The following is a 13,005-nucleotide window of genomic DNA, read 5'->3' as shown; positions in this document are numbered from 1 at the left end:
TACTGTTGATTTACAAGTTCATATCCATGGTAAAGTGAGGGTGAATATCCATGGTTATAAAATATTTTAATTGTAAAATAATTTATGTTTTTTCGGCATGTGGTAGTGATAATCCATGGTATTGACCCATGGTATTGTAACAAAGACTATTTTTTACAAGTTAATAATATCTACCGTAATGTGTGGGTGAATATCGATGGTTAAGAATCTTGTCATATTGTTATTAAATATTTTGGTTGTGAAATAAGTTATGGTTTTTGGACTTTTAGTAATGATAAGCCATGGTATTGTAACAAAGCCTATTCACAAGTTAATAACAAAATCAAAATACAACAAATTGAATATTATTATTTTTATTAATTTAAATTTTTATTATTAATTGAGGCCATATTTAAATGTTTAAACTCATCCCAATATCATTTTTAACTTCTTATTCTTCTTTTTAATTTAGCGTCTTACGCAAAAATAACAAATTCTTATTAAAAATAAATCATTTAACCCAATTGCAATTTATATATTTTATTTTATATTATAAATATTTCTTTTATATTTTCCATTATAAATATTTATTTTCTTTTTAATTTCCAATTTAGCATTGGGTTCAAATAAAATATTCACATATTACAACATCACATTGTAGCACTGCATTTTTCTCTGCCTTGTTGATATCTGTGTTGAAATGCCAGAAGAAGGAATAAAATATTCAGATTACCACATCACATTGTAGCACTGCATTTTTCTCTACCTTGTTGATATCTGCGTGGAAATGTCAGAAGAAGGAATACCATCAAAGTGATTTATGGATTTCATGGTATTTGAACCCCAGATGGAGTTTGCATGGGAAACACCTTAGAATAGAATCAACGATTAGATGGAGGAAGGGCAAGGTCATTGGGCGTGTTGTACATGGGTATGAATTTGGAATCTGGAGAGTTCTTCCTTTTTACTAAAGATGATTTTTGTTCTTATGGGTAAACAATTTCAAGGGTTTATATGATCAAAGCATAAATTTCATCTACAGTTGAGGGTCTAATGACTATGATAATGCATATTTTGATTGCGGCCAACAATTCATCAAAAGGAAATACACAAGTAAGCATTTTTCATGTCCTTATTGTACAAAGAGTTTAATGATTATGATAATGCAAATCTTGATTGCAGCAAAAAATTCTTCAAAAGGCAATGGACAACTAAGCATTTTACATGTCCTTATTGTACATATTAGTTCACTCCTCCCTAACATTTCTAGGGTTAGAATGCATGAAATTTTGTTTTTTCTTTTCACCTTTTTTTTTTAGTGGTTCATTGTTTGTGTAATGGACTCTACCATGCCCAAATTCAAAGGGCTCGAGTGATGCAAGCAAATTTTCTGGTAGGATGAAAATACTAGACCTTCCTCAAACTTTGTTACATGAAATTAAAATTTCTTGTAAGAATGAACATAATATCTTTTATGTTTCATCCTTAGATTTTGATCTCAATGCCTACAATTTTAAACCATGTTATTATATTTTAAGTAGAATATACTTAGATCCATTAAACCTTACAACTCTCCAAATCTTAGGTTAATTTTAGCTAAAAAGAAGGAATCTGAATGGCTTTTGCAATTTATACTCAATGCTTACAGATAAGGATTAAAAATGGAAGAACCCAAATGGTCTGATAACTTTTACCCACCCATCAATTTCCAAGACCTTTGCTTTTATTCTAAACCTAAATAGAGAGAGTAGAAGAAGAAGAGGAGCCTGGATGAGGTGGACCCTAACCTGCTTGATACTTTTCAAAAGTTGGGCATGCCCTTAACTAGAAGAAGAGATTGACCAACATTATTGTAGATGTTGTTTTTGACAATGTTTTCATTGCAACCATGCATAGGTAGACTTTATAGGCAGTTGAGGTTATATTTTGTTTGTTATAAGAGGTAATTCAGGAGTATCTTGATCTAGTCAGGAAGTAGCTTAGTAGGGTTGTTCCTCCTATTGATAACTATTATGCTACATTATATTTTTTTTTTAGTGATAGCTCTTTCTATTAAATCCCCAAGTACACTTTTTCACCCATGGAAATATCCACTTATTTCAGGATGAATGAGATGGAGACCAGGCAGTTTGAGAGGACTCTTATTATTGTAGATGAGAGGAGTTCTGTGAGGTGAGAGGAGTTCTATGACATATATTGAAGGATGCACTGCACCATTTTATGACACCAATCATCTCCATGCCACAGTAGTGGATCTCTATTGCACTGAGGGAGCAATGATAAAGTATTCCACTTTAAATAATTGGTATGTCGGGGACGAGGAATGTAGACATGGGATTTATAGTTTTATTACAAAAATAGGTTTGTGCGATGGATACAAATCAAGGATTTCATGGACCTGAGTAGAGACTGGTTCGACAATCACCTGGAAATACTCAAGCATTGTTTTGAAAGGCGATGATGTAATTGGAGAGTTCTATTCTATTTCCTTCAAAAATAACTATCAATTGCGAGGGATAGAGATGATTCATATAGGGAATAATTGCAGGAATAGGATTGCTTCTAAAATTATATCTATAGGCAAGTCATGGAACTAATACAAAGGATTAATGCAGGTGCAACCAAATTCTCATAATGCAAAGAATTTTTCACTGTGTGATTCTATGCTCATCAGTGACCAGGCAACAACAAATACTTATCATTACATTCAGGTACAATTTGAGTTGCATTCTAAAGTCTCTAATTTCATTTATTGATAGTCCTTCTTGTGTCCTTGTCTCTCTTAATTGCATTATGGCAGGATTGGAATGGGTTAAAAACTCAAGAATATCATTGAGTAAAATATACACCCACATGTCACTACATGTCATTGTGCATACTCTCTGTTTTTTATACAATTAGAAGTGAGCAATATGATGTGTGCACAACTAACGATCCTAGCAGGAATGACGAATCCAGTCTTAGCATGGAAATCGAAACCAAAAATCATAAAATATCAATAAATTTGTGACACAGAGTAAAAAACACAATAAAATATTCTATCCCAACATTGTCTATTTAGTGCAAGATACTACTAATATTTCATAATTTTTAGATATGGTGGATGTCATGAAGATGCCCTCAAGCAAATTTACTGCCTTGAAGATAAGATGTTCAGTGCAACTATTTACTTTAAATAGACTAAATTTAGGTAATTAAAGCAAGTTTGAAAGTCACTAGAAACACCACCCCCACATCATTTTATTTCCAGTTGTACAAGATAATATTGAATAAAATTATGAGAACTTCCATTTAAATTGACCATACATAAAATAGAAAACAATTTTGAATATTTTAAAAGCTATATCCATCATTAAATATAATATATGACAAGGATGGCTCATAATTTTAAAGGCTATATCCATCACCAACTATAAGATGAGAGTTAATGAGAAGAGAAAATGTTTGTCTTGATATAACATGTAAACGTCATATTACTGATAACTCATGCATATTGTATCTTATTATGCATAAGTTAATTGTATAACTTCAATCTAGGTAATTTTTTACATTTAAATTGCCAAATATGTAGAAGTTACATTACACTAGCTTAAATCTGCACACAAATAAAATATCAGAAATATGGCAAGGAAACGAGTAAGAATTTTCACACTAGTTTAAAATTTCCCCTTGGCTGGTGAAGAACCAATTCAATGCTAATTTTGGTGGAGTATTAAGTTATTAACCGAAGATAAAAAAAAGTTAGTCTCTTAAATGACTAAAAAAATAATATTTAGAATGTTATATAGAAGTTACATTTCACCTAACTATAATATTCGAGCTCCGTTTTTATATATAGAAGTTACATTTCATGTAGCTATATAAGTTACATTTACTTGTTTTAAATAGAAGTCACATTTTACATAGCTATATCTACCTTGACATAACTATAATATTCCAACTCCATTTTTTTCACACTTTTCAACATTTTAAAGATTTTTCTATTCTACTGTGACAATTAAATAGTTGATATTGTTTAAGACATCTCCTATTTGCAACATTTTGAATTCTTAAGTGGGATCTTGGGTAAGTTTTTGTTACTACCATATATCATGTTCCAAGTAGATGGTGTTTTATAATTCACCCGAGAGAATCTAGGAGCAACCTTGAATTGCATGCTTGTTTCTATTATACATCTAATATTTGCAACCTTTTTCCACGTGAAGAACCCAATAGCCCATGTTGAACATGAAGCAAGTACCTCAAAAATTGGGGAATAACAGTTATTATATTTCCAGAGAAGGATAAATCTAGAGAAGGCAACGACAAATATCATAAATGGCTTTTTTCGGGTTGTATTTAATTAAATCTCACTACAATTTTCTATTAAAGTAAATTAATTGATGAATTTGAAGCTTGAAGGTAGTGTTGAATAGGTGTTGCAAGGTATCTCTATAACACTATCTATCTACATTATTCTAATGCCATGAGATGGTGTCTCAATAACATTATTGTCCAGTGACGGTGTTAGATGTAGATAGCATTCTCATATCCTATAGGTAAATCATATCATTATATTTCTATGAAATCTCAGAATGTGTTCAAATCTTGTCTTAGATAAGGAAATATATATGTACTCTTGAATTTATCTATGTTGTAATAAGATCAAGAATAAAGTTGTCATTGCAAATAATTGGGATCTACCATGTAAGTTTACCTTACTACATGAAATTCTTGATTTGTTAGATCTCAACTAGTTAGGGTTGAATTTATTTTTGTTGTAATGAGATTAAGAATAAAGTTGTCATTTTAATCATTGAAATATACCATGTAATATTTATTCACTACATGAAATTGTTTATTGGTTAGATCCCAACTTATTAGGATTATGAAGTGTCCTCTTTCATGACAATATTTATGAATTTTCTATTATTGCTCAAAGAATTACATATTACAGAAAGGTGAAAAATAAATGAGATGCAACTGAATCGTTTTTGTTTTAAAATGTGTGGAGGGATTATAAAATCATTTTCAATTACATTCAAATATTTTGGAGCACCAACTAGAGTGCTTCATTTTCCTCCTAGTTAATTCCATTTCTAAAATCCCAATTCTTCTAGAAGTCCTTCTCCAAAGTGATCTCTTAACTATCTTGGAGGGAAATTGATTACTTGATTGGAAACCATGGATTACAATTTGATTAGGGGAAAGGGATGAGAAAGCTTCAGATTCTTCAATATATTCCACAAGTTGAAAGAATATCAAACGATTTCCTTTTTGTTTAATTGATACGACAATCACTTTAGCATTTGTTAGGATTTCAAGACCTTTTTCAATGAATTTTTTTTCTAAAATTTATGTTCTCAATTAAAGAAATTAAAGAAAAGGTGAAAATGATACAATCAAAGTATTTTTTGTTTTAGTGCCTGTTGAAGCCCCGAAAATCAAGTCTATAACAAGGGGGATACCCACCCGGTCTGGACCTTGGTTAGCAGCTCCTTTTCCATTTGGTATAGTGGGTCCGACTGGGGATATGGGACCAGTTTCCCAATATGTGTGTGTGTGTGTGTCGAGAGTTGATATTTCTTTCCTAATGATTCCTAAGTAAAATGCTTTCTATTATAAATCTAATCTAACAACATGCAATTGTATTGTAGTAAATAGAAATATCTAGTTCTAAACTAACCTGGGATATAATCTTTCCGTTATGCGATCTAAAATGATTTCAAATGACAGTTGGTAATAAAGATCATTCAACTGCTATGAGAAAAGAATTCAATAAAGATAAACCATTTCATATAAAAAGTTAGATGAAACAGTTAAGAAAAACATATCGCATAATAAGCTACTCATATGCTAATCATAAATAAATAGCTATCACCGTACAAAAGTGCCAAATGATAACTCAAGCATTTAAGCATTCATATATAAATAACTAAACATGAATATCACCATAACACATAAGCAGAAATAGTTAAGAGATAAAAGTACCATTTATAACTAGTTCTACTCATGATCCCTAGTAATAATGATCTATTTCTTCTTAATCCAACATCCACTAAGAGTATAGAAGTGAAACATCAGTAGTAGATATTAAACATAGATATCAATAAATCATGTTCCATTCATTCATCAAAACCTCCTCGGAGGGTGCAAAAGTACATGTTTTGAGGACAAGTTTTTGATAAATTTCTGGATCATTCTCTAAATGCATGAGAAGGGTTTAGATACTACTAACTAATTCTAAAAATAATTTATTACAAAAATGTAGGATGCGGTTTAAATGATCGTCCTCATTTCAGGCAAAAATAAAGCAAAATTAAAACTAAAACTGAATCTAAAACTAAAACTACTAACTAACTATTTATGTATCTGTTCCTTGAAATCGCATGCGTTCAACATTTGCTTGAGGAGAGTTGGCTGGCCAACTTCCGATTTTAGCTATCCTGCGAAAACGGAATCGGTAAGAGCTGGCGCTATCTTCTCAGCAGAATTGATGACACATTTGAGAGTCATGCACTTGCTGTGTGGTTTTACCAAGTACACCCAGTAAGAATCCCAATTCAACCTGGTTAACCTTTGGATTGATTCTTCCTTTTCTTGAGCCTTCTGTCTCCAGCTTGTTTGTAGATGCTGTACATTTGGTAGATATTTACATATGACTTGATGATATACCTGATAAATATCACTGGTTTTGAGTTCCAGTTTTACTTTCCGTCTTTAGCACTTTTTCCTACAAATTTCTGTGCTTATAGGTGACTAAGCAATTTGAGGCTTCCTATCGCGAGGGGTTTTGCCTGGCGATCGTCAGAAACTGCCTTTGTTTCTTGATCTGGGCTTCCCTGGTGCGATTTTCGCCTCTTGCACATTTTTTATTAGAGGATATAAAGCTTAAATTTTGTGGAAAGAACGACTTATATGTTCTTGGTTCTAAGCTTTGAATTCTCTATATGTGATATCAACACTATCTAGCATTCATTCAACCATGTCCGTATACGGGAGAATTTTGGGCCTCGTCGCTATCCTGTGCGAGAATGAACATGCTAGATCTGTAATAGATGCCTCAGAAGACCCGTGTGAGTCTGCAGTAGTAGTGACCTCCATTACCTTGGGATCCTCTTCCTCAAGTAAATTATACATGCCTTCCCAAGTAGTAATATCGACGTCTTTGTTGCAGATGGTGTCTGTGTACAAGGAAGTCATCTCTTTATCTTCAGAACTGGGAGCTTTACCCTTCTTTCCCATAATATCTTTAACTCTACTCTGTATACTTCTCAGTTCTTCGCTCCTGTAGTTTACAAATGAGGTGAGAACAATGATAAGAAAAGGTGACGGGAGAGCTTTAAATGCGAAAAACATATAAAATATATCACCTTACGTGAACTGGCTCCTTGATAAGATCAAAACCATATTTCATTAATGATTGCCAACTAACTCATTAATTAACATAAATGCGCATAATTGGGCCTCGGTTTTATGAAAAAACTTTCTCGAACAACAGGTTGTATAGATCTGCGATAAGGTGATTTTGCGATTTGCTTCACAATATTGCAGATCGCAGTATCGCAATATCGCAAATCGTAGTTCTTTTATGTGTGGCAAGCATCTGTCAATGTGTTTTCTACAAAATGCGATTCGCAAGATGCACCATCGCATATCGGCGGTCTAAGGCACTTCAGCATAGGTGATGTTTAAGGCAAGCGATGCGATGAGGGTTTTTCAAGGTGTGATTTCGCATTGCAATTTCGCATTTTTAGAATTCTGCTTGTGGGAAGGTATCCATTATCCTTTTTGTGATGTGATATGTTTTAAGGAGTGATTTTATTCTAACTTATCATAAAACTTAAGTCTTTTTATATTTTTGAGGGTATTCTCCTAAGTTTATGATAGTAAGTTTTATTGAAAAAGGAAATACAAGCATTAATCGATTTTTTTGAATTTTTGAATAAGGGTCCCCACTTATTTAGTATTAGTGATAAAACTAAATAAGGAGGGAGGTTGTTGCTAGCCACAACAATTGGCAATTCACTTGGAAGAACCAGTTATCTCTGCTTTTCTTTTAAATTTCCTAAACTTCCAAAACAGAAAATTTCCTAGAAAATTAAACTTTATTATAGAAAGATAAAATGCATTCTACTTTTCAGCCGTCAATGATAGTTTGTTTCTTCTATGTGAACTTTGTTTATTTACTTCCTAGAGCTAGTTATTGTATCTACATCAGTCATTACTTGGTTTATAAAGATAAAAACAAAGCCTTCTCTATAAATCAGTTTTAAATATGCTCATTGGTCGTAGGTAGAGCCACTTCTACCAGCAGGTGTTTATAGCCTCAACAGGGTTACCTGTTACCCAGCAATGATCCTGTATCCTACTTGGGAAATGTACTATTTTCAAAGAGAAATCCATATTTACACTTATTGCTTTCATTTTCTTTTAATCCTTAAAGAACAATGCCTTGGTTTGATAGTCAAATTATGACAATGTCCATAGAAAATTTTAGGGGCGAATGTTCTCCCTTTGGCGAAATTAAGGGGTTTTAAATTTTTAGTGGGCAAATATTTTGTATCATAGTACATTTTTACAAATCACCTCAAATAGCCCACCTTATTTTAAGGGAGAGGGTAAAAAAGGTAAATTTAGCCCTTGAAATTAGGAGTTACAACCTTCCATTCGCCCATTTTCAAGAATAGGTTTTATTTAAGTGAATCCTATGGGCCAAATACCATATTTATAAAAGAGGTATGGTAAATTAATAAAAATATAAATAAATGAGAAGTATGGTAAATAAATAAAACATTTTTTATATTTACTCCATAAGTCACCTTATATACATGCAAGGGTGTAAACAAATAAAAATATAAGTAAAGTGGAGGTATGGTAAATAAATAAAAATATAAATAAACTAGACGTATGGTAAATAAATAAAACCTCTTTTTATAGAGGTATGGTAAATTAATAAAAATATAAATAAATGAGAGGTATGGTAAACAAATAAAACATTTTTTTATATTTACTCCATAAGTCACCTTATATTTACGAACACTCAAAAAATGCGTTATATTTAGGTGAAACCTATGGGCAAAATACTATGGGACAAATACCATGGACTAGATTGTTATTAATACCATGAAAAAAACATTATTAACCCTATTAATAAAAATAAAAATGGCACATGGTATTGACCCATGGTATTCACCAAAATGGCACATGGTATTGACCCATGGTATTCACCTAGAATGTAGCCTATTTAAATGGGGGAATTAAACTAGCATAGATCCATCTTTACTTTGGATCTACTAACCCTCGAGAGGTATCAAATATCGTGATATGCAAACTAGCATAGAGTGAAAAAATATTTGATCCCTCTGGTGGATCAAGAGTAAAATTGGATGTTGTAATTTAATTTATGTTAAACATTTTAGCTTGGTTAAAATAAAAATCAACTATTAATTTGATTAATTTTTATAAATTACTAATAGTAATTTTTAAACTCCTATGATAACCCGTGGTAATACCAAGATCTTACAAGATTTTATAATTAAGTAAAATATTCGTCATGCCTGGTGAGAGATTCGCCAAAAAATTATATATACATATTATATTATTGATAAAATCGCCTTCCATTTTTCCTATATACCATTGAGATTCGCCCATTTATTATATTTATAAATTTAGGGGGGGTTCTTAAAATTCTCCCTGACAATGTCACTCACTTGATTTATAGCTTTGCTAAACAAGCTAGCTCATGATGAGACCCCTTGTCTTTTGATTGCAACAATCTTGAGACATTGCCCTGTTGTGGTGTGCAGTTTTGGCAAAGTCAACAAGCTATAATATCTATGATCAAGATAAGTCGGCTCGTGATGAGACCTCTTATTCTTTAAGTTTAAAGTGTATCATTGGATTATTCCCTGAAGCATGTAATTCCTTAGGTGGGGAGGAAGTCATTGTTTCCTTAAGAATAGCTCTAGATGACAATGGTAGAGTTTTTGGAAAGAGATTTTCTACAGAGAATCTTTGTTTTGTTATTGATACCTTTCATTTTATTGATATAAAACAAATTCCCACTATAGGTTGCTTTTTATCAAGATTTACAAGGTTAGAACTAGTATCATATTCAGGCTTATAGCTTTTTGACTGTATCTTTCAATAATAATGACCAACTTTCTAAATTATTTCTATTTATACAAGCGGGAAAACAAAATCTAAAAGAAATCTTGTCCTTTTCGTGAATTCCAAATGTAACATTTACAACTGGTTTTATTATGAAAATAAAGAAAAACTAATCGACAAAAATAGAAGAACAATCTCCTATGGAAAGTATTTTTTGAGGATCTGCCCATTAACAGGTAAAGATTCTCTTTTTCCTGTTAAATCCTATAACATAAAGGTAGGTGGGCCTATGATTTCTGCGATTTGGAAAGGTCCAAGCCACATTCATTGAAACTTCATATGTTTGCCCTTTTCCTTATGAGCCTTGTCCCATTTTAAAACTAGATCCCCTACTGAAAGTCTTTTCTGGACATCATGTTTGAGTCAAAAGAAGGTTTTACTGATGCTTGGTGATGAGCGTGAGTTATTTTAGCCTGCTCTCTTTGCTCTTCTAGCTTAAGAATTTGTAGCTGCCTTAGTTATAAGGAGGAAGTTGGTGTTTCATCAATATATTGAACTAAGGCTAAAGAGGGAATTGCTAGATGAGTTGGAAGAACCACTTCTTTCCCATAAAATAAATTAAAGGGAGAAGTGCCAATAGAGGCTTTCTGCGTTATTCGGTCTACCCATAAAGCATATATTAAAGACTTGTGCCAATTTTTATGATTCTGATCAATGGTTCGCTTAATGATCTTGATCAAATTTTTATTCGTAGATTCAGCTAACCCATTCCCCTGTGGGTAATAATTGGCAAAGTATTTGAGCTTAAAACCTCTTTTGAGTGCAAATTCAGTGATAGCATTGCCAAAAAAATATGACGCATTATCAAACATTAAGGCAGAGGGTAAACAAAACCAGGTGATTATGAACTGATCTATAAAATCAATGATGTGTTCGGCATTAGCTGTCTTGAGAGGAACTGCTTCTACCCATTTAGTAAAATAATCTGTAGCTGTAAGGATATACCTATGTTGTTTAGAAGAGTGAGGAACGATCTCACCTATTATATCCAATCCCCATTGATCAAAAGGTTGTTCAATGTTGACTGGTTGCAAAGGTAATGATGGCTTCTTTTGTCTTCCAGCAGTAGTTTGACAAACTTGACATTTCCTTACGTAGCTATGCGTGTCTTTGAATAATGTGGGCCAGTAATAGCCTACGCGAAGGATTTTATGTGCAGTAGCATCTCCAGCATAATGTCCACCCGCTAGTCCATCGTGGAGTTCCTGCAACGCCTTTTCAGCGTCAGATTTCTCAAGACATCTAAGTAGAATAGAATCATAATTCATCCTAAAAAGTACATCGTTCACGAGTTGATATTGCTTAGCCTTCAACCTTAAAGCTCTTTTCTTTGTATAATTGAGGTTTGAAGGGGCATATTCATCTTTTAGATAAAATATGATATCAACGTATAATGAATCAACATCGTTTAGGCTTACCTCATACATTTGTATCTCTGTCGATGGTATTTCGGAAATAAGCGATGCTCCAGCTAGCATTTTACAAAAGCCTTGACCTTTAACAATATTTGCTGGTTTAATCTCAACGTCATATTCTTGTAATGTGGTAACCCAATTGGCTCTTTTCTCACCCACATCTTTCTGTAATAAAAGATTTCTTATCGCTGGAAACAGTACTATGACCTTTGTATGGGTTTTAAGCAAAAAGGGTCTGAAATATTTTATCGCTTTGAAAACAGCGAATGCTTGTTTTTCTACATCTGAATAATTTAACTCAGCCCCTTGTAGATTTGAATTGAAAAAAGCAATTGGGGCTTCTGCCTTGTCTTGATTTGCTTGAGTGAGTATCACAACATATGATCTATAAGATACAAATGTATATAAAATAAAAGAATCGGAAAAATTGGGAGTTGCTTAAGATGGAGCATTAATAATCGCTTGTTTGATTAAGTTGAATGCTTCATATTCGTCTTGGCCCAATTTGAAGATTGCGTTATTTTTAATCATTGCTTGTAAAGGAGATACGATTCTTGAAAAATCTGGAACAAATCTCCTTACAAAGTTAATCTGGCTAAGGAAAGAGTGCATAGCTTTCTTCTTGTGAGGCAAAGGTATTTCGGAAACCTCCTTGATTCTGTCAGGATCAATATGGATTCCAAATTTTGACACTATGAATCCTAGAAGTTTTCCTTCACTCAATGCAAAAAAGGACTTTTTTGGGTTAAGTGAAATTCCATGCCTTTGACACCGTTAGAAGATCTGTTTTAAATCTCTGAGATGATTGCTTCGCTTCTTGGAATATATAGTTATATCATCTAGGTAGATTACTACCGATTTGTTTACTAGTCCCTTAAATGCGATGTCCATGGCCCTTTGGAATGTGGCACCAGCATTGATCAGACAAAAAGGCATCTTTTGATAGGCATAAGTACCCCATTTGGTTCTGAATGTGGTTTTTAATTGATCATTGAGATGGATCAAAACTTGGTTATAGCCGGAGAAACCATCCAAGAAGGACATTAATTCTGATCCTGCAACTACCTGCAATATTTGCTCCATAGGAGGCAAAGGAAAATGATCTTTTTGGCAGGCTTTGTTCAGATTTCGAAAGTCAATGCAAATTCTAATATCTCCGTTCTTTTTTCTAACGAGAACCATATTGGAAACCCATTAAGAATGTCGTACGGGAAAAATGATTTTGGCTTTCAATAGCTTATTAAGCTCAGATTTGATCTGGTTTTCTAAATTAGGATGGATCTTTCTTAGTTTTTGTTGGACAGGTTTTTCATCGTTTATCATTGGGATAATATGTTGGATGATAGAAGTGTCATAAGTCTTAAGTTCATCGTAGTTCCAAGAAAAGACACTTTTTTATTGTTTCAAGAGACGAACATACGCTAATTTTTCTTCAGGAGCTAGTCCAAGGCCTAGGTTG

Source organism: Pinus tabuliformis, chromosome Q, assembly GCF_031772625.1.
Source record: "Pinus tabuliformis cultivar Carrire ecotype Pingquan chromosome Q, CPIR1, whole genome shotgun sequence".
Taxonomy (NCBI): domain Eukaryota; kingdom Viridiplantae; phylum Streptophyta; class Pinopsida; order Pinales; family Pinaceae; genus Pinus; species Pinus tabuliformis.
The sequence above is the reverse complement of the archived record's forward strand: the minus strand, read 5'-3'. Positions refer to the sequence as shown.